Below are 23,117 nucleotides of genomic sequence, written 5' to 3' on the forward strand. Positions count from 1 at the left end.
GACCAGGGCTACTCAACTTTGGAAGCCCCAGGGGTCACAATGATACTCACAGCCCATGCCGAGGGTCACAACTTAAGTGTAGTTGCATATACATGCTAATATATATGCAAAAATATGCAAATAGCATCTTTCACACTGACGGGCATGAATACAAAGATTAAGGCAAGACTACACAACATACAGGTGCCATTTAAGACAGTTCTGCTGATATTAATAAAATGCAATACTTACCCGATTTCCATCCACTTGACAGCACTTTTAATAACGAATAATAGTCCAGGAATTTAACTACTAAAACACATAGCAACAGAAGACCATTATATTGACTCACCATTTTGGAGCGAGTTCCCAGTGGAGGCCTGGTTCAAAGGATCCCACTCACGGGCCATGTGTTGAGTAGCCCTGATTTAGACAGTGCTTGGTCCTGCCACGAAGGCAGGGGAATGGACTCCATGACCTCTTGAGGTCCCTCCCAGGTCTATGATTCTCTGATTCTATTCCTATTCTATCATCTGTGTTCTTTAGATCCTAGGTGTCTCCATAATCATGGCATTAAATCTCCTAATAGTCTTCTTTTTCTCTTTTGTTCATGATCATCCACTCTCTGTAAAGCGTGGCAATGCTGGGCCAAATCCTGATCCCCCTAAAGTCAACGACAAAACTCCATTGACTGCAATAACCCCAAGATTTGCTTTACTGTATATTAAGGGCAGTATGTAAAAATCCATAAAGACATTGTTCAGTCTTGAAGGCTGTTACTTTTTTCAGTGTCCTGATGATGCATTAATTGCATTGATTGACACTTATGTGATAAGGACATACACTGTAGCCACTGTAGCATTGACAATTCCAGACCTTGGCTTAGAACAGCTCTCCTCCCCCATCTCCCAGTATTCTGGTTAAATGTGCTTGGATTTCGTTGTAACATTCCAGGTCAATGAACTCTAGTGTACTCAAACAAAGCAAGGTGTTCCAGCCATGTGTAAAGTTGGCCATTCTGTCTGCAGCTGGAAAAGATGAACTCCTGTCAGGGAAAAGCAAGTGCTTTTTAAGGCCCAGGACTTTTCAAAGATAATTACTAATGGCTCAAATATCTCCTCATTTATCTCCTCGGGTATTCTAATATGGATTTCATCAGGTCCTGGTGACTTGAAGACATCTAACTTGTCTAAGTAATTTTTAACATGGATTCACTATGTTAGATATCCAAACACTGCTAACCTTTTTGATGAAAATAGACACAAAAAAGTCACTTAGCATGCCTGCCATTCCCACATTTTCTGTTGTTATTTTTCCCACCTCATCAGTGGTCCTACCTAGTCCATGGTCTTCCTCTTGATTCTAATGCATTTGTAGAGTGCCTTCTTGTTACCCTTTTTGTCTCTCACTAATTTAATCTAATTTTGTAACCTGGACTTGCTAATTTTGCCCCTTCATACATGTCAGCAACTTAGCTATATTTTAGCGGTGCTATACACTGGACAGTTGAAAGCCAGTGGAGAATCTTTGGGATGAAAGATTATAAGATTATAATAATGATTATTTATTTAATTATCCCAACGGTCTTACGTCTGAGATGAGGTTACTCAGACAATTTTTTCGGTTAATTCTTTGTGGGAGATGATCACCTACTACAGCATCAAAAAGGAACCCCAGGTGTGTCCAGAGCTAACTAATGGGGCTACTCTAATGGATCTGACTAATGAAACTTAAACCTGGAAACCATTTGGAAAGAGAACTTAGTGCAGGCTCTGGCAGCTCCCTTATTAAGCTGTATGTTATGCATGAAGCACTGTTTGCCAATGACCTGAATCTGCACTGCCTGCCCGTAAGTGTGTGGGTGGAGTGCCAAGTGCCAGTGTCGACATATAAAGCCCTAAATATTTTAGGAGCTGGTTGTTCTGATATTATTCAACTAAGATTAGCTGAGGCATTTGATCTGGAGCTTCCTGAAATGGAAGGAAGTTGCTGGATTTGTAGTGTCTTCCAGAAAATAGATTTTTTAACTTCCTTGGCACCTTGCAAACCCTGTGTTTCTCTTCAGGTGCTTTGGGAGGAGCTGAGCTGATGTTCTAATGAGCTGGGACATAGGAGCTAGGATTATTATTCTGATAGGGTATGTTTACACTTGCCCCCTAGTTCGGACTAGGGAGGCAAATGAAGCATATCGAAGTTGCTAATGAAGCACGGGATTTCAATATCCTGCGCTTGATTAGCATATTCACGGCTGGTCACCATTTTAAAATGCCGGTCGCCCGATTAAACTTGCCACGTGCAGACGCGATAGTCCGATCCAAAACCCTTCCCTCGAATTAACTCATTGCAGGAGGAGTAACAGTTAATTTGAGGGAAGGGTTTTGGATTGGACTACCGTGTCTACACGTGGCAAGTTAAATCGGGTGACCGGCATTTTTAAATGGCGAGCAGCCACAAATATGGTAATCAAGTGCGGGATATTTAAATCCCGCGCTTCATTAGCAACTTTGGTATGCTTCATTTGCCTCCCTAGTCTGAACTAGGGGGCAAGTGTAGACATACCCATAATGATTAATTGGCTTTTTAAAACCTAAATTTGCATTTAATTATTGTAATTTGTGCTAAGCCTCTGAAGTCTAAGATTGGTGGTATGGAAGGTAAATGTATAGATATCTAGTCCGATAGTACTAAAGCTACCCTTTCAAAGAACGAAAGAGAGAAAAACTCTAAAGTACAGCACCTAGATTATAAACTGTCTTCTTTATTACTTGTCAGTTCAATGCATAGCATAGTGGGATTTTGATCCTTGATTGGGGTTCGTAAGTGCTGCTGTAATATAACAATAAATAATAATAGTATGATTATGAGGAGCCTCTTTTTCCCATGTACAGATGGATAGACCCAAGAGAAGCTCCCACTAACAACAAAGAATAATAACTAATATTTATTTCAAATACAAATCCCAAACAGCTCTGTAAACTATGGCAAATCCTGTCCCTTCCTTACCAGATGCAGAGGGCTCTGTTTTTGGCATAATTGAGCATGACTGAGCATGATTCTTCTGCATATGTCTGCAGAGAAGCAGGTAGTAAAGAGGTCATATTAGATAAGCACCGTGGTCCTGTTTGGCCTTGGAATCTATGACATGGAGACCTGAATGCTACCAAACCAAACTTGTGGGAGGGGGTGGGTATCTTCAATGTCTGCATGGGGTGCATCATGATGGGAATGGGGATAGGGCATATTGATCAGATACTCAATGACATTACTGGTCAATGTCCCCCTTATAGCATAATGGTTTAGTTGATGTTATTGCCACCCTAGGGTGTATTATGGACAAGTTGGCACCCTTATATAGGAAGGGGATTCCTTTTTATCTTTTACCCCCATGGAACCCCTCTGTAGAAGTGAATCTACTCAGGTCTGTGCAATAGGAATGAAGTATTGTTGCTATGCATACAAAGATCATTACACCCATCACTGATGTGCAGCTACTTCTGGGGTAGAAGGTAGCAGCCTTTAAATAAAACACAGCTAATTACACAACATCTGCCCATCTAGAATTATTAAAATACCTGTGGTCTGGGCTAAACAGTTGTAGGATTTTACCAGCTCTCTGTTTTACATCTCTTCTGAAATATGGTGCCTCTTTCACCAGAGTGGCCCCATCACCAATATTCACAAGTGAAGAGCTGAGAAGAGTGCCCCCCTCCACTGACTCAATCACATCATGGTATCCATGTGGGTTGCCACTTACTGTCTTGCTTTCTTATGTCTTTCATCCTTCTCAATAGCAGCTGGTCTGGTACAGTGGTAGCAAAGTGATTTGAGAGGTCCTAGAAGCTGGAAGGCTAAATCACTGCAAGGTTATTAACTGATGCAGAGAGAGTGTCAACTCTTAGAAGCTATAAAACAAAGAAAAAGAAGATTCAAGGTTTAAAAAATCTCAGCTGCTGCTTCTTATCATAGGGTCCCAGTTCTTGAGCTTTGTATAGTTAATTTGCAAACTTCAGTTGTCATTCTTCAAGTGATGAACTCAGTCATTTGGACTTTGTCTCTGACTCTCATGTGCTGGATGAGGGGTTTCCATCCGAATTATGACCAAATAGCCGCTTTTCCTTAGGACAAATGGGGGGTCTTTCTTACTGCTGTCAAGGAGGACATAATGAGTAACAGAGGGAGTTAATGCTTTTGCCACTTACTTACTTTGGATCTGGCTTTTGATAACAAACAACATGAGTTTGTGAGAGTTCAACCTTATTTAAGTAATATATCTTACAAAATATCAGAAAGAGGCATTGTACTTAATAGAGCATATAGAAAATACAACTCTTGTCCCAAGAAATACACCATATAATAGAATCAAGAGTTAGATTTGAACAATTAAAAGGATCTGGGGGTTAGAAAGGATCCAGAATTGAATACGAGTAAACTATGTGATGTATTTGCAAAAAAGATTAACATAGTTCTGGGTGTTTGTAGTGGCCTCCCTCCAGTATGGAAGGGGTTAACTCCCCTTGGAGGATATGGCTGACTCCACTCCGCCTCCCTTAGAGGAAGTGCAGGAGCAGAGCAGGAATTATAAGAGAAGGCCCTTACAGCTCAGTGGGGCCTGATGAAGGAAGGAGGCAGACATCCTTCCTAGACAGTTGAACCTGCAACAGAACTCTGGACTGGCTCTGGGGAAGAAAGGCAACCCACAACACTGGAGGCAAGCTTGCCCAGCTAATACCCAGAGTCCAGCGACAATGAAGTACCAACAGCAGGAACTGGTAATAAGTAGCCCAGGGAAATAAGAGATTGGCCTGGTGGGACTGCCATACTGCGAGGCAGCAACCTCATGTTTGCCTGCTGAACTTGAGATGGAACCGTCCACCACTGCGAAGGCACTGGCTGGGATCTGGACGAGCAGGGTGAGCCTGAATTTCCCTACCTCTTGATTCTAGCCCTGCATGCAAAGCTGGGGTACTCATTTACCACTAGACTGGAGCCAGAGGCTATTGCTGTTTGCCCCACTCAAGTGCCTGGGGAATATACACTGCCTAAGTTCTTAGCCTTTCTTGCCTGGAGACGATTGTTATCTACCCAGGACAGGAAGCTGGGCTGCCAGCCATTAGGGGGCCCACAGGAACTAGCTGGCCAACTTGCATGGTTCCACATAAGAATAACTGCTAAATGTCTGACGGGTGTGCTAGCTTTCTGATGGTACTGAACAGGGTGGCCTGGCCCTGAGAGGGAGGAATGTTACAGATGTATTAACAGTGGTCCTGTTCTACTCAGCACTCAGTGAGTTTACTGGAGGGCTGTGTCCAATTCGGGGGGAGGTGGCACATATTAGGAAAGTTGTGGACAAACTGGGGAAAGTCCAGAGGAGAGCGACAGATATGACAATTACATGAATAACTGGCCCAAAGTTGAGTCAAAAGTCTATTTCAAACAGGCCCTCAAGGTAGGTGAGCTCATGCTCAAGACAAGACATCAGGGTGGATGAGAAATTAGTCGAGCCCATTCTTGGTGTAAATTCTTTGAAGCACCTTTGGGATTCTTGCCAATGGAATGGCACTGTTGTTGAACAGCAAGCTGACGCTGCTCACTCTGAAATCCCCAGGGCTGAGAGGAATTGTCTTTGGACAGATACAGACAAGAAGAGAATAATGAACTTGAACCCAACCCCACAGCCCTTGAGGGCCTATTTTCTGCTTAGCCAAATGCTGATATCTCTACAGAGACAGCATATTGCATAGCCTCTTAAAAAAGTCATGACTTGCTCTTTGCATAGATCAAGGTTTGTTGTTTTTTAATAGCCTAAACCTTTTCATTTCGATTTTATGACTCCCCTTACCCTGCTAACTCCGTGTTCATGTTGTAGATGATGCCAGCTGATGGAAAGGGAAGTGGCAGCAGCAGCAATTGGAGTAGGAAATGCTTGTTCACCTTTGTCCTGAAAAGCCGCTGCACAGAATAACCGAGCTGGGTATGGAGTTGGAGGAATAACAGGGGAATTAAGTTTGGCGAAGGTAATGAATATAAGTTTGCGTCCAACCTTATGTAAGTTTGATGAGTTTGTTAATGCCAAGAAACTGTGCTTGGAAAATCTCAAATAGGAGCTATGAAAGTGCTTCACTTTATTACTGCATGTGAAAAAATGACTGCTTATGAAGGGAACCCCAGGCCTTAGTTGCACAGTGCTGCTTATAGAAAGGAAGAGAACTGAGCAGCCTGTTGCACATTTAAATGCTGCAACTAAAGGTATGTCTACACTACAAAGTTAATTCGAATTAACAGCCGTTAATTAACTTTAATAGGGGCTACACATACAAACAGCTAGTTCGAATTTAAATCGAACTAGCGGAGCGCTCAATTCGAACAAGGTAAACCTCATTCTACAAGGAGTAACGCCTAGTTCGAATTAAGTAGTTTGAATTAAGGGCTGTGTAGCCACTTAATTCGAACTAGTGGGAGGCTACCCCTTTCCAGGTTGCCCTGGTAGCCACTTTGGGCCAAACCAGGGAAACTCTTCTGCCCCCTCCCAGCCCCGAAGCCCTTAAAGGAGCACGGTCTGGCTACAGTGTTTGTGCCAGTTGCAAGCCTGCCAGCACTCAGCCAGCTGACACTGCACCTGGCACAGCATGAGCCAGCCACCCACTGCCACCCAGCCCTCCTCCTCTTCCCAGAACCAGGCTGGCAGTTCACAGGAGCCTGCCCGGGGCCGCAAGAGGCGGGCGCCTGCCTGGTCTAGTGCGGAGATCGTGGACCTCATCGAGGTTTGGGGAGATGCCTCCAACATCCATGACCTCTGCACTAGGCACAGGAAAGTGGTCGTCTAGGGCAGGATAGCTGCCAGCCTGGCCACCAAAGGCCACGTGCGAACCCAGGAGCAGGTTTGCATGAAAATCAAGTTGGTCCAGTGAGACCCACGACCCTGAGCTTAGAACATAAGAATGGCTGTACTGGGTCAGACCAAAGGTCCATCTAGCCCAGCAGCCTGTCTGCTGTCAGGGGCCAACACCAGATACCCTGGAAGGGATGGACCGAAGACAATGACCAAGCTATTTGTCTCATGCCATTCATTTCCAGCCTTCCACAAACAGAGGCCAGAGACACCATTCCTACCCCCTGGCTAACAGCACTCCATGGACCCAACCTCAATGAATTTATCTAACTTCTCTTTAAACTCTGTTATAGTTCTAGCCTTCACAGCCTCCTGTGGCAAGGAGTCCCACAGGTTGACTATGCACTGTGTGAAGAAGAACTTTCTTTTATTAGTTTTAAGCCTGCTGCTCATTAATTTCATTTGGTGTTTTCTAGTCCTTATATTATGGAAACTAATGAAGACATTTTCTTTATTCACCCTCTCCACACCACTCATGATTTTACAGACCTCTATCATATCCCTCCTCAGTCTCCTCTTTTCTAAGCTGAAAAGTCCCAGTCTCTTTAGCCTCTCTTCATATGGGACCTGTTCCAAACACCTAATCATTGTAGTTTCCCTTTTCTGAACACTTTCCAAGGCCAAAATATCTTTTTTGAGGTAAGGAGGCGACATCTGTACATAGTACTGAAGATATGGCGTACCATAGTTTTATACTTCCCCTCCTCCTTCTTCCCCTGGCTTCTCCCTTCCAGCTCCCTCCTCCCAGGTTTCCCCCTCACCTCTCTCTTCCCCTCTCCCACCTCCTTTTCCCAGTCTCCCCAGAGGTTAATCCCCCCCCCCCCCAGTTTCGTTAAATAAAGAGAGTTTCTATTTTTGAACACACGTGTCCTTTATTTTTTACATCCGGAAGGGGGGCTAGGGAGGGGTAAGTGGAAAGAGGTGAGGGAGGAATGGGTCACGAGCCCCCTATGGGGAGGACTGGGGTGGCTCTGCGGGCTCCTCGGGTGTAAGCTTTCTTGCAGGGCCTCCTGGATCCTGACAGCCCCCCGACTGGCCCCCCGGATGGCAGTCTGTGGCAAGTGCAGCTGTGCTGATGGCCGAGTGCTGTGATGTGCCAAGTGTGGGGTCTCAGGACACTCCAAGAAGGACTGCTTTGCTGTCCCTCATCGAGGTAGACAAGCAAGCGGGGAACCCTGAGAACTTTCTGTCCGGGGTGGGGGTCGGGTCCCTTTAAGCACAGCCCTCGGCTAGCCTGAGGCAGCAGCTCCACACTCTAAGTCCTAAACTGATGCCCTGCCGGCACTGCTTCTGGCCAGCCTTAACTTTGGTTCAGGGTCCACTCAATGTGGACATGCTATTTCGAATTAGCAAAATGCTAATTCGAATTAGTTTTTAGGTCTAGATGCACTAATTCGAATTAGCTTATTTCGAATTAACTAATTCGAATTAAGTTAATTCGAATTAGTGCTGTAGTGTTGACGTACCCTAAGATGTTTCTAGCACCGTTTCTTACTACAGTGGCTCAGTGTGCCCCACAGTTGGGAACTTCCTGCTTAAAAGACTATCTCTTTCCTCCTGACATGCTTCCACAGTTGCAATCAGCAGAGTTACAAAGGCTAAATTATCCTTGATTTGAAAGAGGAGAGACTGATAATAGGACCCACAGTTTGAGAACTAGCTACCTGCCAGATTTGTTGATCTTCAGGGCTCTGACAGCTGTCAAATTTTATGTTTTTGCTTTAGCCTGTAGTAGGTATATTTGGAGATGAAGACTTGAACCCTTTTGAATTGGCATATAAATCCAAATACATAAATAAAGTAAATAGATAACAAGATCATTTTGGTGCACAGAAGCATAAATATCAAAATAAAATAACTGGTGCAGTTCACACACAATCCCTCTAGCTATTCCCACATCCAGGTATTGTACCAACTCTCCCATAATTCCAAACACTGCTCCCTTGAGCAGGAGTGTGGGTGCTTAGCACAGCCGTAGGTGTCTAATGGGATGCATAATTGCTGCATTATATCTCTGCAATCCACATTGGGAAACAATGTTTTGTATAATTACTGCGCCTGGGCTGCTCCAGCTCACCGATGAACTGTGCAATATTAAATGCTTAAATGCCAATCTGTGCATCTTTTCATGCAGTGTTTTACTTGTTTCTCCAGCGATTTGTTATTATTTTCCAGTGCTTTTGTCCTACCTGCAGTTTCACATGTGCATTGTGAGGGGCTGAGCACCCTTCACACTTCTGTGGGCAGATATGGTGGTGGAAGGTCAGCAGATGCTGCTGTAGCAACTACCAGGCAGGACAGGCATCCTGAATCTATGAGAAGCACAAGCAATTTTGGGCATATGTGCTCAAGTGGGTAATGGACTTGAGTGGGTAAGATGCTTACTTTCATTCTTTTGTAATTTCCTTGGTAATTCATACATATGTATATCTTTTTGTGCCATCTTAAACTCAGGGAGCCTAATGCTGATCCCCTTTCCAGCCTGTAGTAGCACAAAGCAGGGTTAAGCAGGAAGCTGGGGATTCCCCTTGTGTGGGGTAATCCTCAGGAAGTGTAGCAATAGCCACATTCCCTCCTAGTCTGCAGGTGGGAAATTTAATGTGGATAAGTGTAAAGTAATGCACATCGGGAAAAATAACCCCAACTATACGTACAGTATGATGGGGGCTAATTTGGCTACGACAAATCAGGAAAGGGATCTTGGAGTTATTGTGGACAGTTCTCTGAAAACTTCCACACAGTGTGCAGCGGGGGTCAAAAAGGCAAATAGGATGCTAGGAATTATTAGGAAAGGGATAGAAAATAAGACCCAGAATATCTTACTGCCCCTGTATAAAACTATGGTACGCCCACATCTTGAATACTGTGTACAGATGTGGTCTCCTCACCTAAAAAAAGATATTTTGGCCTTGGAAAGGGTTCAGAAAAGGGCAACTAAAATGATTAGGGGTTTGGAACTGGTCCCATATGAGGAGAGGTTAAAGCAACTGGGACTTTTCAGTTTAGAAAAGAGGAGACTGAGGGGGGATATGATAGAGGTTTATAAAATCATGAGTGGTGTGGAGAGGGCCGATAAAGAAAAGTTATTTATTAGTTCCCTAAATAGAAGAACTAGAGGACACCAAATGATATTAATGGGTAGCAGGTTTAAAACTAATAAAAGAAAGTTCTTCACAAGGCGTGTAGTCAACCTGTGGAACTCCTTACCAGAGGAGGCTGTGAAGGCTAGGACTATAATAGAGTTTAAAGATAAGCTAGATAATTTCATGGAGGTTAGGTCCATAAAAAGCTATTAGCCAGGGGATAAAACGGTGTCCTTGGCTTCTGTCTGTCAGAGGCTGGAGAGGGATGGCAGGAGACAAATCGCTTGATCATTGTCTTTGGTCCACCCTCTCTGGGGCACCTGGTGCTGGCCACTGTCGGTAGACAGGATACTGGGCTAGATGGACCTTTGGCCGTTCTCATGTTCTTATAAGAAAGTGGCTGATGCTAAGGGGAGTGGTTGAGTGCTGTTGTACTCCTGAAGTCCCCAGCTAGTATTGTGGTGTGTCAGGTGCCTGATCAGTTGGCTGTGCATCCTAGAATCAAGGCACTTCAAAGGTGCCTTACCCCTCCCCTTCTCACCCCAACTCCCTCTTCAGGTGCACCTAGTAGAACTTAGCTACAGCTGAGGATTGACTGGACACTTGACCATAGGGCTTTATAATGGCCCGTGCTCATGTGGTCACTGATCACCAAATTGTGTTCCTTGGGAGTATTGGCAGGTAATTTTCTTCTCTCTGTAGCATTGTGCAGTGATCATTGTTTGGTATCAGGTAAGCTTCTCTCACATAATCAGTTTCTTACCACGGCTAGCGCAGTGCAGCCTGTAGTGAACCTGATGCCTTCCCAGTCTGTTTCTAACAACAAAAGTCTGTTTTCAGTTAAATAAAAATATGATAAATAACAAAAAGAAGGATAACCCCAGCAGCAAATATAATGCTATATCAGAAGACTTGTGTACGTGTTAAAAGCCGTACTCGGTTTTTTAGAAGGCATCAGAAGCTCATTACAAAGTGTTTTCATTTCCATGTGGTTACGGTTTTCATTTTCTCTTTTCTTAAAGCAGAGCTTCTGTCATGGACAAATCACTTTCTCTGCCATTTCCAAGCCTGTATTTCCTAGCAGTCATGCTAATGCCGTCACAGGAGGGAGGCATAGAACTGTTGCTATTTCACCTCTGCCTCTGCAGTGAGCAATTCACCCTGCAATTGCTGTTGATTAGCACTTTGGCTGATGGGAAATGTGGCCACAACATTGCTTTGCACTTGAAAATAACAATAACAACAACAACAATCTGAAGATTAGTTTTTGCACAATACAACTTTCTTCTGTGGCTTTTTTTCATGCCAGTCTTACACTGAAATGCTTTTAAACACTAATGGTGGACCCAAGATTCAGTTCAGACCTAGGATTTCATTTTCCAGCTATTGTAGAGACATGATAGGGATGGTCTAGACAGTATTTGGTCCTGCCATGAGGGCAGGGGACTGGACTCGATGACCTCTCGAGGTCCCTTCCAGTCCTAGTAATCTATAATTCTATGACTCTATGATTGGGCTATGGCTCCGAACTTCCTCCAAGCATGGGGAAGTGTAGAGGAGGCCAATCCACTACATCTGCAACAAATGTGTAGAGAACTGCACTGTCTACATTTCAGTCTGTAATGAATGCATGTGCCATAGACAACAGACAGTTGCTGTATAAGAACATGATTCAAAATAGTTTCAAGTCAATGGAAATCCAATAGTCAGGCCCTGAATCATGTGGAGCTAGAACTACAAGCCTAGTTCTCCTGTGCTGCTGTCATTCAACCTAAGGGTATGTCTAGACTACATGGCTCTGTCGCCAGAGCCATGTAGATTAGTTTACTAGACATACCCAAATGAAGCATCGATGTAAATAATTTCCGTTTCATTTAAATTAAAATGGCTGCCGCGCTGAGCCGATCAGCTGTTTGTCGGCTCAGCGCGCTAGTCTGGACGCTCCGTGTTCGACATCAAAGGCGTTTGTCGACTGCCCCAGTAAACCTCATCCCATGAGGCACAACGGGGCAATCGACAAATGCCTTTGATGTCAACCACGGAGCGTCCAGACTAGCGCTCTGAGCCGACAAACAGCTGATCGGCTCAGCGCGGCAGCCATTTTAATTTAAATGAAGCGGCGATTATTTAAATCGCCTCTTCATTTGGGTATGTCTAGTAAACTAATCTAAATGGCTCTGTCGCAAGAGCCATGTAGTCTAGACGTACCCTAAAGGAGAATCTTTCTTGGCTGATAGCAGAAGTTCCTTACCCTCACTATTGGCCACTCATTAGAGGGCACCATCAGGCCCTGATTTAGAAAGGTATTTAAGAACACACGCAACTTTAAATGGGTAAGTGGCCCCATTGAAGTCAATGACATAGCTCATGTACTTAAAGTTGGATACATGCTGAATCAAGGACTCATATACATGGAATCCTTATATTTACACTCATGGCTACTAAATAGTCAGAGAGGTTAATAAGTATAATAATTTATTATTAGGTGGGAAATATTTAAGGGTATGTTCTAGCCAAGGTTGAAAAGTGATGTTTCTGCTCCAATAGAAAATGAGATGAAGGGATTCTAGTTGTTGTTGTTGATTACTAATCTTATGATGCCACAAGTGTGGATGGTGCTTTACAGAAAAATGGCAGGTTTTTGATCCAAGGACCATGCAATCTATATACTAAGGCCAAAAGGTGGACACACACACAAAGACAAGCTAGAAGTCAGGAGCAAACAATTCTGGACAGACGATGTGGAGGACCAGAAAGCAGGTTAGTGCCTTCCAGGGAGGAAGGCGTGAGGTTGAGAGATCCAGAATGTGAGCGAGTGCATAGGAAGATTTTGAAAGCAGAGCTCAGACTGAGTTGGACCTGGAAATTACTGGACAGCCACAGGTGGTGTCTGAGTATGCAGTGAAGAAGGAGGGCAGCAGTATTCGGAGCATACTCTACAGGAACTGAGACTTGAGGAGACCATGGAGGAGATGCCATGTTGAAGGCAAGAGAGGTGGATAGCCTGGCTGAGGAGTTCAGTAGAAGTGGAGATGAGGCCATGGCATACAAAGGAAGTGTTGCAGAGATGGGGACAAGCAAATTTGCCCAGGCAGGGAAAGGTAATGGGTGGTGGGGAGAGGTTCAGAGTGAAGGGTGACACCAAGATTAAGGAAAACGTTGAGGGAAAGAGAGAGAAAGAGAGAGAAAAGAGGTGCAGTGGATTTGAGGAAGCTCTTTTTGTTCATTAAAGGCAGTTTGGTTTCTGAGACATTTAGCTGATGTCTTAGAAACCAAGTCAGATGTTAACTTGACCAAGGAAGCAGATAGTGTGGGCAGGGGAAAATCCCTGAAGAATTGGCAAGGTGAGCAGCATTGCATTGTGATGCCTACAGTTAAAAGTTCAAATAAGATGATCAACAAGGAGAAGAGAGCTAGAAAGGATCAGGGCGCTGAAAACTGAAAGTCAGAGAAGCACAAAACCCAGAACTATACTATTGTTATGGACGCAAAGTTTTGACTGGAAACTGTGGGATTATAGGACTAATATTCACCCTCACTACATAGTTTATGTGTGCGTTTGGGTCTGCATACAAAATGCATCTCCCTGTATCCCTGAGTGGATTCTAATATAGTTGTTTAGCTTGCAGTGTTCCTGATTAGCTTTGCTGTTAAAAGGAGGCTGAGAGTGACAGCTGGGACTCCATAAGAGCTGCTCCAGCAGAAGTTGCTTGGGGAGATTCTCTGACTCAGAGACACCTTAGGCTTGCCTCCTATCTGGCCATCTCTGCCTGATTTTGGACCAGTGCTGCCTGGCTCAGTCTCCATGGCCAAGTTGGATTCATTGCACCTCTTAAAATACTCATGGGTGTTTTTACTTCTCCATCTGGGTGGCATTGTGGAAGGAGTCAGAACGCTCTGAGTTGAAGAAGTAATTAGATTAGTTGTCTGTACATAGTAAGAGTGGCTGGTGTAGCAAATAGAATACTCAGAGAGAAAGGAATTTGAGCTGAGGGGAGAGGGCCAGGAAGCCTTGAATTCTTCCTGGTTGACACAGAGTGTGTCCACACTGCCTTTGAAAACCCATGGCAGCAAGTATCCGAACATGGGTCTACAGCAGTGTTTCTTAAACTTTTTAAGACTAAGGAACACCAAACAATCATTTTTTTTATGAGGAACACCAAGAATTTTTTGTTAACTTCCCCCTCCCCCTCCTAAAAAAGGGGGGGGGGGAAGGGTCACAGGGAAAGTTATTGAGGGGAAAAAAGGGTCGGGGGAAAGTTGAGAAAAAAAAGTCGCCCCTTTAAGGGCAGCCATTTTTAATTCTGTTGTTCTTCACGGCACACCGGTGTGCCCTGGAACACAGTTTAAGAAACACTGGTCTACAGACAGGCTCTTGTGTCTTTGGCTCTGGCACTAAAATCAGCTGTGTAGACATTTGGGCTGGGGCTGGGAAGCCTGTGGTGGTAGGTGGGTTTGAGAGTTTGAACTCGAGCCTGAGGCATATTATGTACACTACTGTTTTTAGCACCATTGTGTGAGCCTGAGTCTGTAGACCCAGAGTCTGAGACTCATTGCCACAGGCTTTAGAATGCAGTGTAGACGTATCCCCTGACTCCCTTTGTGGCCTTGTCCAGTTGCTTCCCTTTTTTGTGCCTTGTTGCCTCCTCTTTCAAATGGGCATGATGATACTTCCCTACCTCAGAGGGGTGTTGTGAGGTTAAATCGGTTAGCGTTCTTGAAATGCTGTGAAGCTGAAACATGCTAAATTATTGACTCTTATAATTCCAGCATGAAGCACCTGCTTTTATTGTAAGTCAGAATAGACTAATCTAGAGTAATGATCCAAAGCATCCTGATGAGATTGAAGCAAACTGCTGTATTTTCTTCAAGAGGAACACACAAACCACATTTCTTATTCTGAACATGTATTTCTCAAAAGAATTGGGCCCAGGGCCTCAGTGGGTGTAAGCTGGGGACATTGCCTTGAAGTCAGTGGAGCAATACTGATTTATGCTAGCTGAGGATCTGTCACCTGGAGCTTCCTCTCCACCTAGGTGTGTTTTTACTTGTTGCTGAGAAGTAGCATTTTATTATAGTTAATTGGTATCACTAGCCCCTACCTCTGCAGAGCTCAGTTTATGTTCTGTCAGGTTGTGGTCCTCAAGGTTGGATGCCATTCTCTTCCTTTGTTAAGAGAAGTGGGTAAGGGTAAGGAAAATGTCCTGGACTTTTGGTTTTTTTGTTTTTTTGTTTTTTTTTTTTTTTTGGATCTAGCAGCTACTAATGTTTAACTCAAAATTCGGTTACAGTAAGAAAAGTGACTATGCAAAAATGGCCCTTTCTCACTCAGCGTATCAGCTCCTTGTGCAGATTTGAGATGTTCCTGTAGACTCTGCTGATACGCATGTTTTTTTGTATAGTTTAAACGGGCGAGCAGAAACTCTCTTTTTTTTTTTTTTTTTTTAAACAAAACAGCCTTTCTACAATTGTTGTTTTAAGGAATCTGAGGAGGATGAAGAAAAGCAGGAACAAACAGTAGTGCCCATCAAATTGCTGCTTCTCCTTTGCTGAACCTGCCTATGAAAACGTTATCTTATCCTGCCCTCTAGTGGTGGGAATTGCATACTGTCAGCATTTTCCTCTGCAAAAATACCTTTTGGAGAAACAGCAACAATTGAAATAAACAAATCTAAGAATTCACTTTGCTCATTTATGTCAGGCTGGATATTGGTTGGCAGTGCAAAGGGCTTTTTTGGATAGCCAGTGGAGGAAAGCAGGCTTTGGAGAGTCGGACAAAATACTAGATTATAGGTGATGCTTCCTGAAGACTTGGGTTTCCAACTGAGGCCTAACCAGAGCAGAGTAGAGCGGAAGAATGGCTTCTTGTGTCTTGCTCACAACACACCTGTTAATGAATCCCAGAATCATGTTTGCTTTTTTTTCAACAGCATCACTCTGTTGACTAATATTTAGCTTGTGGTCCACTATAACCCCTAGATCCCTTTCTGCCGTACTCCTTCCTAGACAGTCACTTCCCATTCTGTATGTGTGAAACTGATTCTTCCTTCCTAAGTGGAGCACTTTACATTTGTCTTTATTAAACTTCATCCTGTTTACCTCAGACCATTTCTCCCAATTTGTCCAGATCATTTTGAATTATGACCCTATGCTCCAAAGTAGTCATAACCCCTCCCAGCTTGTGCAGAATTTGAATTCCGCAGACCCTTATTCTGGAATAACTGTCTTGGTAGTGTGGACTCATCACTTACAAAATCGACCTTGGAGACTTATTTTGGACTAAGATCCTAGCGTTGACCAGGCCTAACTGTCTGCATTTATACTTCTGAATTTCTCTCCAGCAACACATCAGCACTGGCTGCCTCTGGTAGAACTGCCATCAGGGAGAGAAGTTTGATGAAAAAGTTAAAAAAAAAAAAAAAACAGAATGGATTTGTCAGATCCACATTTAAAAAACTTCAACCTTGAATAATATGGTGTTGTTATGTTGTTTTTTAAGGCCTCAATTAGGCCTTGAGAAAGGAGCCAGTGCACCTTTAAAACTTTCCGCTTAATCAACTATAGCGAATGCTCATTTAATGATTGTCTTTTTGTACCAACAAGAAGTAACAACGCTTTTAGCAAAAGAAGTGGAATGAGAGAGAAATTGCCTAATCAGCCCTACTCATACAGTGCTTTGTGAGAGAGATTATTGAATTTTCAGTCTCTGCAGAATTTTAATGAAGCTCCGTCTTGCTGGAAAATCCAGCCCTTTGTCAATAGAGTTCAATAACTCGACCACCCATGTAATAAGATGTACTGCCTGAAATCTTTCACTTGCCAAAAGCCAGAGCTCTACTGGAAGATCCCTTGAAAGTCAGAAGTACCTATCTGTGCTATGTGTGTTTGCTAGAATGCACACATGCAATGGAACTTATATAGACTGCTGCAGTGAACCTCTACAGAGTAGAGAGTGAAAATTTCAGATTGTGCCAATGGATTTCAATTGTCAGTTATAATTATAATAGGAGTGCAGCCCTGCTAAAAGGGAATACAATCAATCTATGTGGGTTGCATCTGTCATGCAAATTGTAAACCCAACTACTCCACAGAGTTAAGAAGTAAATAACACAAGACGGAGTAAGAAATTCAGAAGTATAAGTAAGGAAGATCAAAGACATTTCAGGTGACATCTGAAATGAGATGGAGCATAGATGGGGTGGAAAAATACAAAAAGTATCTGTAGAGGAACTTTCTGAGGATAGGGGTTTGTGAGAAGGTAGGCAGTTGCCTTCTGACTACATTCAGAGAGCTAGGTTTTGGGAAAGCCCGTGAAAAAGGGATGCAGTAGTTAAAGTGAGAAGTCATGAACATGGCATATGAGAATTTCAGCAGAAGTAGATTCAGAGCAGAGATGTACACAGAGAATGGGTCATTGTTGAGATGGGCAGATTCTTGGCAGCAGGAGAACAGTTCAGAATCAAGGCTGTCAGCTAGGTTGTGGTCGGGTATATTAATAAGGGAGGGAAGGCAAGGGAGAAATAGCCACATGGCCCAGTGAGTCAAAGGGGCCAAGGGCTTGGCTGCTGAAGTGCCACACAGTTAACTTCAGGCAGCTCTTAGGGTTGCCTCCGGAGTCAGGGGCGCCACCCGGTGTGCTCCAGACAGCACTAGGGAGACACCGTGCTCCAGGAAGCACTGAGGGTTGGCTGCCCTCAACTATGCCCTTTCCAGGAACATGGAGCCGCTCCGTCACACCTTGCCCAGTTGCCCAGTGAGGCTGTTGGCTCTTCTGGTTGTGTTGAGAGAGTGGAGACAAATAGATTCCAAGTTGTGGAGGGAAACAGAGCTGTGTCCGAGGATGCTCTTCTTAGCTAAGAGACACACCTGTGTTTTTGATACAATGTGCTGAAAGAAGCATCGTAGTTCCAGCTTAGAAGTCTCAGGTTAGGTGTAAAAAATGGACAGGGAAAAGTAATGAAATATACACGGACACTTGAGGTCTGTCAGTGTAAAAATGTTAGTCACAGATAAAGACAGGGAAAATAGCCAAGAAAAAGACAAAGGTATATTGTGTTCCCTTTCGGCTAGGCTACATTCCTATTAGAATGGCAACTGACAATTGAAATTAATTGGCACAATCTGGGCTTTTTCACTCTACTTTACTCTGAACACAGTTTCATTACAGAAATAAATCCTTCAGGAATATCATAAAGATTGCAGGGACGTTATGCAGAGAAAGAACTAGTGATGGGATATAAAGTGGAATTGTTCCAGACTGAGGTGTCATTAGGAGAGGTTTTGGAACAAATTGATAAACTTAACAGTAACAAGTCACCAGGAACAAATGGCATTCACCCATGAGTTTGTAACCTATCCTTTAAATCAGCTTCTATACCTAATGGCTACGTCTAGACTGGCATGATTTTCTGGAAATGCTTTTAATGGAAAACTTTTCCGTTAAAAGCATTTTCGGAAAAAAGCATCTAGATTGGCATGGATGCTTTTCCGCAAAAGCACTTTTTGCGGAAAAGCGTCCATGGCCAATCTAGACGCGGTTTTCCGCAAAAAAGCCCCGATCGCCATTTTCACGATCGGGGCTTTTTTGCGGAAAACAAATCTCAGCTGTCTACACTGGCCGTTTTGCGCAAAAGGGACTTTTGCCCGAACGGGAGCAGCATGGTATTTCCGCAAAAAGCACTGATTTTTTACAGTAGGAAGTCAGTGCTTTTGCGGAAATTCAAGCGGCCAATGTAGACAGCTGGCAAGTTTTTCCGGAAAAGTGGCTGATTTTCCAGAAAAACTGGCCAGTCTAGACACAGCCAATGACTATAGCTAACGTGACACCAATATTTAAAAAGGGGTCTAGAGATGATCCTCACAATTACAGACTGGTAAGTCTAACGTCAGTACCAGGCAAATTAGTTGTGGTGGTGCAGGAGTCAGGGCAGGGAGCTATGTGGGTGGAGGGACTCAGGACAGAAGGCTGAGGTGTGTAGGGGTGCAGGAGTTAGGGCAGGGAGCTGGAGAACATGGGGGCTCAGGACATGGGAATGGGGTGTGTGTGTCAAGAGGGAAGTGTGGGGAGGGACTCGGGACTGGGGCAGTCCTGATCATGATCTGTTACCTGGTCCTTGCCTCGTGCTGCCCCTGTTCCCAGCCAATGGGAGTTGTGTCTGTCTTCAGGCATCGGCAGTGATGTGCGAAGATCCCCTGCCGCTCCCTTTCCCTTTCCCCCAAGGGCCACGCACTACTGGGATGCCATCATGGTGAGGGGCCAACAAGACAGTCTCTGAGCCCCATCCAGGAGTCTAGCAAATACTTCCACTTGCAGCAGAGTGCCCTCAGTGCCAGCCTCTCTTTTACTGGTGTGGCACACCAGGGCGCACTAACCTGCTTTCATCTTTGGGCTAATCTGAGATCTAAGAGAATGAATCAACTTGAGACAAAAACTCTTGTGTAGACATATCTCAGAGTTGTTCAGTGTATTTTCCAGCAGAGAGACTCCTCATTAGGAGTAACTTTTTGATTACATAAATTCAGCCAGTGTAGTAACTCAGTTACAGTTCAATTAAGCTTACAGGTAAGATTTCTCAGAGTTCCTTTCATATGGTGTTGACTTTCTGCTGTCTTGCACCCAGAGCTAATAAAAATAGTGCTCTTGATAGGAAAGAAGTGCGATTCTAGATGGTATGGAGAGAAGATGCCCTAACAATACACCCTGGGAGAAAATGAAATTGCATTTGGTGATCTGTTGCTAGGTTGGAATTTTCAATAGGAGCTAAGGGAATTCAGAGTACAAGTCACAAGTCCCACTGAACATGGATGGTGTTTATGCTCCTAATTCCTCTAGGTTTGTGCAAGTCCCACTCCCTAGTGCTTAGTAAATATTTTTATCCACATCATTAAGATTACTGTAGGCAGGAGCGGCCCTAGCCTAGCTGCCAGCAATTGGCGCCCCCACTTCCAAACCCCTCAACGATATTGTGTCACCATTTGGCGCCCCATTTAACTTGGTGCCCTAGGCAACCACCTAGTTTGCGTATATGCACAGGCCGCCCCTGACTGTCGGTTGCAACAGTGTGGTACAATTATGCATTTCTATGTGGGAAATACCCAGACTGGGTGCATGTGAATACCCCACATCCCCTCCTCCAGCCCAACCACCCACCCCAGCTCAGCTCAGAGCCCCTCCTTTGTTCTGAACCCCTCAGACCCAGCCCAGAGAATGCACACTCCCACACCCAATACACTGCCCTAGCCACCTGAAAGTGAGTGAGGGTAGGTTTGAGCAAGTGATGGAGTAAGTGGGGTAGGGCTTTGGGGAAGGAGTGGGGCAAGGGTGTTTGGATTTGTATGATTAGATAGTAGACAATCCTAACTTAGAGGGACTCTCAGACAGAAGGTTGGCAGAAGAGAAGGAAAAAAGGACATTCTTTCATAGAAGGAAAAGGGTTCTTTTTAACTGCAAGGCTAGCTGGATGGAGGGAGAAGGAAACTGGCTGCAGAGAGAGAAAGGGACTCTCTGATTTAGGGAGAAGCAATGTGCAGGAGGGAGGATCCTGGAATCATTTGAGGACACTTAACTAAGCCTAAACATTGCTCCAGAGTGGTGAGAAATTGAGACAGAGAAATGGTCTCTGTCTTAGTGTTTTGTCTAGATCTGTAGATGTCTTATGCTAGCTAAATAGGGTGATTGATTTTTGAAACCCTTACAAGTACTGTGTGTATGTTTGTTTCTACTATTATGGTCCCTGAAGAGGTGAACTGTAAACCCAGCATGCTCACAAAGTTGGAGCTCTGGGAAAAAGTGTGTTTACCTACTGGAAAGTTTGGGGGCCAGCACTTGTCCTTGGGGCCTAGGGCAGTGGGGCCATAAAGGTTCTAGTCCTGTGAAGGGGATACCAGACACCCAGTAACTAGGAAATGTGCCCCAGAGACTAAGGAAAGGGGCAGTGCTGCTGCCTACTCACAGCAAGGGAATCTAAAGACCAGGGTTGCCAGATGGTCTCCCAAAAAATACTGAACACATAGCCTAAAAATTTGTTGAGCAAAAAAATCCATCCATACCGAACACACATCCTGTGTGGCTACTACCAAGAGCCACCAAGCTGGGAAGGCAGCAGAGCCTGCTCTGCAAAGCAGCCGCCTGCTACCCAAAGCAGAGAGAGGCAGGCCCTAGGGCAACACAATGGCAGAGCTGGGGGGGGGAGGCAACCATGCCTAGGAAGGTGACTCCCCCATAGCCAGGACTTTGGATATCCCAGTGGGAAGAAGCAGAAATTCCACCCCAATCAGTTTTAGCTGAGAGCCCATGGAAGGCGCCTAAACGCAACTACAAAGCACCTATGGCCTTCTCTCATGGACTACGGCGCCACAACGAGCTTGAACAGTGCTCAGGAGCAGGGACAGGGCTTCTCCTCCTCCCCACTCCTCCTCAGATGCAATCAGCTGAGGGTTCCAAGCGCCAATTGCGCCCTGCCTCCCAGCCACTCCCCCTGCCCTCGCCCAGCTTCTGCACGCAACCAGAGGCTCCCAGCGCCAATCTCATGGACCCGCTTCCCAGCCTGGGACTCCCTCTGGTTGTGTGCGGAAGCCTGGCGGGGGCGGCAGGAGTGGCTGGGACTTCCCGACCTCCGCCAGGCTTTCGCACGCTACCACAGGCTCCCAGCACCGATCGTGGCCCCGCCTCCTAGCCACTCCCACCACCCCCGCCAGGATTCCGTCTGTGCCCAGCCGGAAAAACAGAAAATACTGGTCATTGCACATGCCAATATTTTCTGAATTTTTTTTACTGTCCGTAGGGTGCAAAAACCAGACTGTCCAGTCGAATACCGGACACCTGGCAACCCTAACCATTAGCAAACAGTGTATTGGCCGATCTAAGGTTAGGAGTCAATAGCACTGTCTTTGGAGGCAAGAAGTATGTGGGATCATTGTGGCTCCATGTGACTCTCATAGGCTTGAGAACCATTTTCTTGCCAATAGTAGGGTTTTTTGCAGTTGTGTCTGTATGGGTAGGGCAGTGACTCAGAATCCAAATGCTTTGCATTTAGTGTTATAAAATCTTGTTGCCACCCAAATGTTTTGGGTGACAAGAAGATTTTATGACACTAAATGCAGAATTGGATGATGTTGTGGCTAAGAACAGGTGTGGAGATTGAAACGTGGCTTCTAGTTCCAATTCTACTTCCCCTTAGTCACCTCGGGAAGAATCATATTGCTCCACATTTTGACATTCTTACTCCCATTGAGTAGTCCTTACTTCAGGAAGTGCTAATGAAATGAGGTACTACTCACTGAGTGGAAGGAAGGGAAAGTCTGTCCCTTAATCTCTCCATGCCATGCCTCTACTTCATGCTCCAGTGTATATCGTATCCTGCATCTATGCAGCACGTCTTCTTCAGTGTAGCTATGCTGGTGAAAATATTTTCAGCGTAGGAAAACCCCAAGAAGCAAAGCTGACCTTTTTGGACTAATATTTCTTGCCTTTCTTCATTTAGTTTCAGTTTCAAAATAAATGTGTTTCAGATTAATGTGACTTAATTGATATGATCAGGAAACACCAGGAACTGATCCAATGCCTATACCTCAGAGTTGTTGCCATTTCATTACCTTGTGTGAAAGGCAATTCTGTTTTTCTCACGGGAAAAAAGACAGAGGAATATTTCTGGCAACCTGCTCCTGTCTTTCTGTCATCTTCCTGCTCAAAATCCACTGTGTCTGTTTTGAACAGAGGGGAGTCTTCACCACACCAGCTCTTTCTCAGCTGTGTGACGCAAAGCCAGATGAATACAGGGCTGCTGACAAAAAGCTCCCTTGTTAGTAAAAACCCTAGGAGTGGTTTCAAGTACCAACCAAGGGTTTCGATTATCCCAGTAAGTGCTGGCTCTCATCAAGGATGGTATTTCACGTGTGCATTTTCTTTCTTTATTCTGTGCTAGGAGGAAGCTCGGGGTCCTGGCTAGATTCCCAATGGCAAATTCCATTCTCCCTTCCTGAATCCCTCCTGTATAGGGAAATCTTCATTTTCTGTCCTAAATGTGTGAGGGTCACCTTACTTCAACCCAGAAGTGGCAGCACTTCACTGAATAACTCACTATGGCTGTCAGGAAGGGCTGCAGCCTGTTACTCACTAAATAGAACCCATGCTGCATAAACTTCACAGGAGTCTTGATGGCCTGGAA

General features: G+C 44.6%; 1 protein-coding gene across 4 annotated transcripts in view; it reads left to right on the top strand.

Moving 5' to 3' along the window:
* Positions 1-23,117, top strand: part of LOC142829096 (uncharacterized) — a 69,981-nt gene that overhangs the window by 12,405 nt on the left and 34,459 nt on the right. For all 4 annotated transcript variants that reach the window (XR_016349608.1, XR_016349609.1, XR_016349610.1 and 1 more), the window contains exon 2: positions 5,846-5,993. The gene's annotated coding sequence lies outside the window, so the exon portion shown is untranslated. The remainder of the gene's footprint in view (positions 1-5,845; positions 5,994-23,117) is intronic.

This window comes from Pelodiscus sinensis, chromosome 5, assembly GCF_052426305.1.
Source record: "Pelodiscus sinensis isolate ZL-2025 chromosome 5, ASM5242630v1, whole genome shotgun sequence".
Taxonomy (NCBI): Eukaryota; Metazoa; Chordata; order Testudines; family Trionychidae; genus Pelodiscus; species Pelodiscus sinensis.